Source organism: Narcine bancroftii, chromosome 3, assembly GCF_036971445.1.
Source record: "Narcine bancroftii isolate sNarBan1 chromosome 3, sNarBan1.hap1, whole genome shotgun sequence".
NCBI classification, from domain to species: domain Eukaryota; kingdom Metazoa; phylum Chordata; class Chondrichthyes; order Torpediniformes; family Narcinidae; genus Narcine; species Narcine bancroftii.
In genome coordinates, this window is record NC_091471.1 from 214754511 (window position 1) to 214761073 (window position 6563).

The following is a 6563-nucleotide window of genomic DNA, read 5'->3' on the forward strand; positions in this document are numbered from 1 at the left end:
TATTTTATAATATGTCTGATGTTTAATTTGAACCAAAATTGTAGGTTATTTGATGTGGTTTTGATTACAGAATATGAATCTATCCCATAGGTTAAATTGGTTCTGTGTTTGCACTTTGATAAAACTATGCCAGTTGTTTTATGTTTCAAAAACACATTCTGGTTAATTTAATGAATAGGATTAGCCTAGAAACTTTCTGTTGTGCCCAGCCTATGAAATATGTAGGTAAAAAGCACACAACATAAAAACAAGTTTTCATTGAAAATGTAGCTCATGGATACGTGCCTGAGAGAACTCACCTTGAGAATATTGGTGAAAAATGTGTTCACCTTTAATAAAATTAGAGATTCACCTTTATTTCTGAACCTTGGAAAATCTAAAATGGCACACCTCTTGACAAGGGAGTTTGTAATGGCATCTAATCATGCAGAGACCTGATAATTTATGAAGATAAGTTTAAGGTGCTCACTTCGGCAGCACATATACTAAAATTGGAACGATACAGAGAAGATTAGCATGGCCCCTGCGCAAGGACGACACGCAAATTCGTGAAGCATTGCATATTTTTAAAAAAAAGATAAGTTTAAGAAAACAAATAGCCCATGGAAAATATGAATTGAGATCCAATATTAAATGAAGCACATTGTGGGAAATTAGATTCATAGCATTTCTAGTTTGTTTATTATCTTCCGATTATAGAACAAAACCTGACCAAAAAACACCCTATAGTCTTCACTACAAAACATTGCAGACACACAACTGGACACAACGCTCATACAAATAATATATATGCAGGACAAATATAAATAAATATCTTTTTTTGTTTTGTACATAGGAGAGTTTCGGATGGTTAAGTGTGAGCAGTTCTTTGGTCGTTCAGCATTCTCTCTGCCAGTGGGAAGAAGCTATTCCTCAGCCTGGTGGAGCTGGATCTGATACTCCTGTATCTCTTCCCCAATGGGAGCGGCTGAAAGATGCTGTGTGCAGGGTTGTAGGCATCCTCAATGATTTTGTCCCCCTCTTCAGAAAATTATCCTGGAATATCACATCGATGAGGTGGGGAGAAACTCCAGTGATCCTCCCTGCCACTCTTATGGTCCTGTGGATGAACTTCTGATCCGTTTCTCTCCACCATCCGTTCCACTCTGTGATGCAGCCAGTCAGGACATTCTCGATAGAACCCTTGCAGAAAATTGACAGAAATGTGGCTGGTAACCTTGCCCACCTTAGCCTTCTAAGGAAGTGCAGTCGCTTTGCACCTTTCTGGCAAGTGAGGAGATGTTGTTTGTTCAGGATAAGTCATTTCTTAAGTGGGCTTGAAGGAACTTGGTGCTCTCTACTCTCACGACTACCAAGCTATTAATGTGTAGTGGAGGGTAGTCATCCCTGGTCCTCCTGAAGTCCATAATCATCTCTTTTGTCTTAGCCACACTGAGTCACAGGCTGTTACTCTCGAACAATATCATAAGATTTTCCATCTCTTTGTAGTGTGACTCATCATTGTTGGTGATGAGGCCGACGACTGTCGTGTCATCTGCAAAATTGAATACTCTGTTGGTGCTGGATCTGGTGATACAGTCATTGGTCAGTAGCTTGAACAGGAGCAGGCTGAGCACACACCCCTGAGGGGCATCTGTGCTCAGCGTGACAGTGCTCAACATTCTGCTACTGACCTGGACAGATGTGGTCTTTCTGATGGGAAGTCCAGAATTCAGTTACAAAGAGGGTTTTGAGTCCTGATGGGGACAGCTTCTCCACCAGCTCCTGGAAAATGATCATATTAAATGCTGAGAAGAAGTCAATTAACAGAAGTCTGGTTAACAAGGCATTGTTCTCAAGGTGGGTCAGTGAAGTGACAAGGCTATAGCATCGTCTGTGGAATGGTTTTCTTTTGGCGAATTGAAATGGGTCCAGCATTTCTTGGAGGTGTGCCTTGATGCATTCCATCACCAGACGTTCTAAGTATTTCATAATGGTGGAGGTCAGTGCCACTAGGCTGATGTTGTTAATACCTTTCAAGAAATTAATTGGCTGATATTTATGACAGCATTAATTGGATGGTCTGCATTCAATCATTTGAATGATATTTGCTTTGTTCTGGGTTTTCCTTTATTTTTATCCCAGTGTCTCCCTGACTGGCTTTGAATTCATATTAGTTCGGGAATGTTTACAACCCTCTCCTGATAGTGTAGAATAATTTCCCTGAATTCCTTTCATTCATCACAGAGAAATTCATGTTATTACCATGGGTCTTGCTGTGATTCCTCTCTTATTTTCAATTCATAAAGAATGAACATCCTTACCAGAAAGGAAAAAAAATCCCACATAATAACAATCGATGACAGGTGTGGTAATTGGGGTCAATGCAATCCACAAATCTGGGATAGCATTTTAATTCTCAAATACATGTAATCAGAACACTGAAATATTGGCTTGGTTGAATGGTGCACCAGCAACAACCTTGCACTCAATGTCACCAAAACTAAGGAGCTGATTGATAAATTCAGGAAGGGAAAACCAGAGGTATATTCAGTGATCATTGGGGATCAGAGGTGGAGAGGGTGAGCAAATTTAAGTTCTTGGGAGTCACTATCTCGGAGGATCTTTCCTGGATGCAACACACTAATGGCATTGTGAAGAAAGCTCGTCAGCGCCCCAACTTCCTCAGAAGTTTGCCGGGGTTTTGTATGACACCAGAAACCCTGGGAAATTTCTATAAATGTGTGGTGTAAAGTATGGTGACTGAGTGTATCATGGTCTGGCATGGGGGCACCAATACATCTGAGAGTAAAGCCCTGCAAAAGGTAGTGGACACAGCCCAAGACATCACAGGCAAAACTCTTCCCACTATCGAGTACATCTACATGGACAGATATTTTGGCAAGGGAATAGGATGGGGATCTGAAATGGATGATGATTGGGAGATCCATGCTATTATGGCAGATGGGGGTGAGGTGCTCAACAAAGCTATCTCCCAGTCTGTGTCCAGTCTCTCCGATGAGGAGGAGCACCTCGCCTCTGTCCGCCGCAATAGTGTGGATCTCCCAGTGGCCACCCATTTCAATTCCCCATCCCATTCCCTAGCCGACATGTCTTTCCATGGTCTCATGCACTGCCAGACTGAGACCACAAGTAAATTGGAGGAACAACATCTCACCTTCTGACTGGACACCCTCCAAATGAATGGCATTAATAGTGACTTTTGTTACGCCACCCGCTCCCTGCCACCTTCTTCCCATGTTGTCTCTCCATTCCCTGTCTCCTTTTGCACAAACATGATAAATTCTTACCTTGTCGCTTATCGTATCCAATTAACATCTTTTGTTGGTCTGGATCCCTCCCCCAGCCCGCACTGTCTGAATTCTGAGACTTTCTGAGATTTCCTGCTTCTGGCTCATGCCTGCTTATTCCTTAAACAAGGGCTCAGGCCCGAAACATCAGCAATATATCATTGTCTCCTATTAATGATGAAAAGACCAGGTGAGTTCCTCCAGCACTTCGGTGTGTTTTTACTAAATCATAGTGTCTGCAGACTTTAATGTTTCAAAAGTTAAAGTATATCATGTAAGTTACATTTTTAATGTATTATTTATTACATGACAATAAAAGGAACTTTGAACATTTGGATAGGGATTTGGATTGAAAGTGTTTGGAGAGATATGGGCCCAACACAGTAAAATTGGACCACCTCAGTTTGACCCTTTGATCAGTGGGAAAACAAAGGGCTGAAGAGCCTGTTGCTATGCTGTGAAACACTATCACTCTATGAGATACATTCCCTTCTGTTTATCTACGAACCCATCCTCTTCTCCACTCTCTCTCTCTCTCTTTCTCCTGAGTGTCGTAAACACGTCACCTTCCCAGGTGTCACAGTGATCTCCTCTACATCAAGACAATGTCCAAACCATCAATGGTTTGAATATTGTCAACATCCTCCCTAAATCCCAGAATGATATCATACTCCTCTTCCAACAATTCCTGGGCCTTACTGGTAGTCTTTAGTAATGCAAAGATTAAAATTCCCTTCATTGTCATGTACACAAATACACAAAATTGTTGTACTTTTGTTTGGCCAAAAGGCACACGAAGAGCCACCACTTACCTGGCAACACTACCAAGGAGAGAAACACAAGCGAAAAAAGTCCCTACAGTGACACTGAGTGTCCATAGAGCATACCAACTCCTCCTTCTGTGCTCCCATAGTCTCCATAGCCGCACAGCTCCATACCCAATCCAGAGGTGAACTAAAGTTCCAGACATCCAACTCGCTCTCCTTGGTCTGAGTTCTGATCCTTCAAGAGCCCTGCTCAACAGTGACACCTTCATAAATCCCTGTCTTGATATCTGGTTACCATGAGCCAGCCTCCAGCAGCCTCCAGCCTGATTTGAAGCCTTCGGCTGTCAAGTCCTACTCCAGTCTACTGCTGTGTTCTCTTACTCTATTAGGGTCCTTTCCCAGAATTCTCCTTCTCTGTGAGGGGAGGAGGTGTTCTCCCACCTAGAGATCTGCGCTGGTCCACTGTTACCCCGGAGTCTGCAATTGTTAGGGACATCTGAGCTGCCAAGGATAGGCGCCTTGGGCACAGACTTCCATGGGTTCAATAACAAAATGAAAATGGCCCTGTTACAAGCCATTTAAACCTGTACGACATAAACCTGTACAGGCATAACAACTTGGTAGTAGGGCCCCATGGAGGAGCACTGAAAGCCGTGACCCCTCTCCACCCGGGTTTGACCAGAGGCTGTTGCTGCGGTTGTCACTACTGTCTCTTGCTTGTGATGTTCTGGGCTTTGTGTATGAAAGAATATCCCCACATGGAACCTCCTACAAAGCTGCTGTAAACCACCCCAGGCTCGTGATTCGAGACAGTTTACAGTTAGTCAGCTTACGTTTTCTGGTCTTTCCCCTTTTTCCTCCTGAACCTCTTCTATGGAACATCCCCAATCTTCCCATATTATGAACAGTTGCTATCATCTCCTAGGATAAATGAATCTGAGGTTTGGAAAATATATTTCACTTAATGTTGGACACATGACCAAGTCTATGTTAGATTGTGTGTGTGTGTGTGTGTGTGTGTGTGTGTGTGTGTGTGTGTGTGTGTGTGTGTGTGTGTGTGTGTGTGTGTGTGTGTGTGTGTGTGTGTGTGTGCGTGCGTGCGTGCGTGTGTGTGTGTGTGAGAGAAAGAGAGAGAAAGAGATCTTACTGGAGCAGAGCTGACACTGAAGAGAGGAACCATGTGTAAAATTAACATTTTTACATATTAAATTTCTACTAATTTCATTTAAATTTAAATTCCAGCCATTTAAACCTATGACACCCATTACACCCAAATTAACCTATGACTGCATACACCTTTCAAGGAAACTGGAGCTCCCAGGGAAAACCCATGCAGGCAGAGGGAGAATGCACAAAGTTCTTACAGACAGCATGGGATTCAAACCCAGGGGGCTGGTGCTGCAATAACATCGTGCTAACTGCTATGTAAACCGTGCCGCCATGATGTAATAGTGCATCACTCCAGAATCTTTCAGAACTAGTACTTGAAACTACATTTAAAGTGAAGAGGGAACTTAGTTTGCATTCAGAGGGCAATAAAAATGTGAATGATTTTTCTGTTATTAGATTTGTATTTGAAGATTACAGTCAATTTGGTTCCACCACATTGCATTTACTGTGCAGGATTTCAACAGTGTACACCAATCTATACTATTGATTTCCAATTTAAAATACCAAAGCTAGACAAATAAATAAACAAAATATTTGGTCTCTAAAACATAGATGTAGGGTTACAATTATAATTTATATTGCAGTGAATAAACAGGGGGAAAAATTATTCCAACTGAGTGAGTTAGGAAAACCACAGATCATTCTGATAAATTCTGTGAGAGCAGAGATAGATCGAGGTAAACACCAAGTCTGCAGATACAGGCATCCAGTGCAGTATACAGACGTGCAGGAGAAAGGCACAAGGTCTCTCCGCAGCCACAGGAAGTAAAAGGCAGTCGACATTTTGGGCTTGAGACATTTCTCAGGGGTGCTGAAAATCAGGCAGGTCGAAATAAGTGGGGGATGGGAAGTGGCACAGATGAAAAGGTAAGGCTGAAAATGAATGGTTGTCATCGTAAAACCTGCATCTATGTAACATTTTGCGTCAGTCTGGAAATTAATTCAGCCAATTTCGTGTCAACTGATGCCACTTCCAAAACAATTCTCCTTTCAGAGACAATATGTACGTTCACCTAAGTGTCCATTCATACTTTATTAACCCATACTGGGTTTGAACTTTTAAAAAAATATTTTATTTATTAGAAAAAAAAGTAATAACCATAATTACAGAATTAAAATTAACAAATTATCAAAAAGCAATTTACATGGTTATATAGAATCCAAACTAAAAAAAATCTACAACCTAACCCCCCCCCCCCACCCCCCTCTACCCCTCCCCTTAACCTAAATCTAACCCCTACTCCCATAAAAAAAGAGAGAAAAAAAGAAAAGCGATAAGGAGAACGACTTCAATCATTTATTTAGTATTCAATGTCGAGATCCAGCTGCACACAAC

At 41.8% G+C, this 6563-nt stretch overlaps 1 non-coding gene across 1 annotated transcript; it reads left to right on the top strand.

The window, feature by feature from the left end:
• Positions 1–461: 461 nt before the first annotated feature.
• LOC138759668 (U6 spliceosomal RNA) lies at positions 462–568 on the top strand. Its single transcript, XR_011355011.1, has one exon. It is a non-coding gene; the product is annotated as a U6 spliceosomal RNA (small nuclear RNA).
• Positions 569–6563: the final 5995 nt, after the last annotated feature.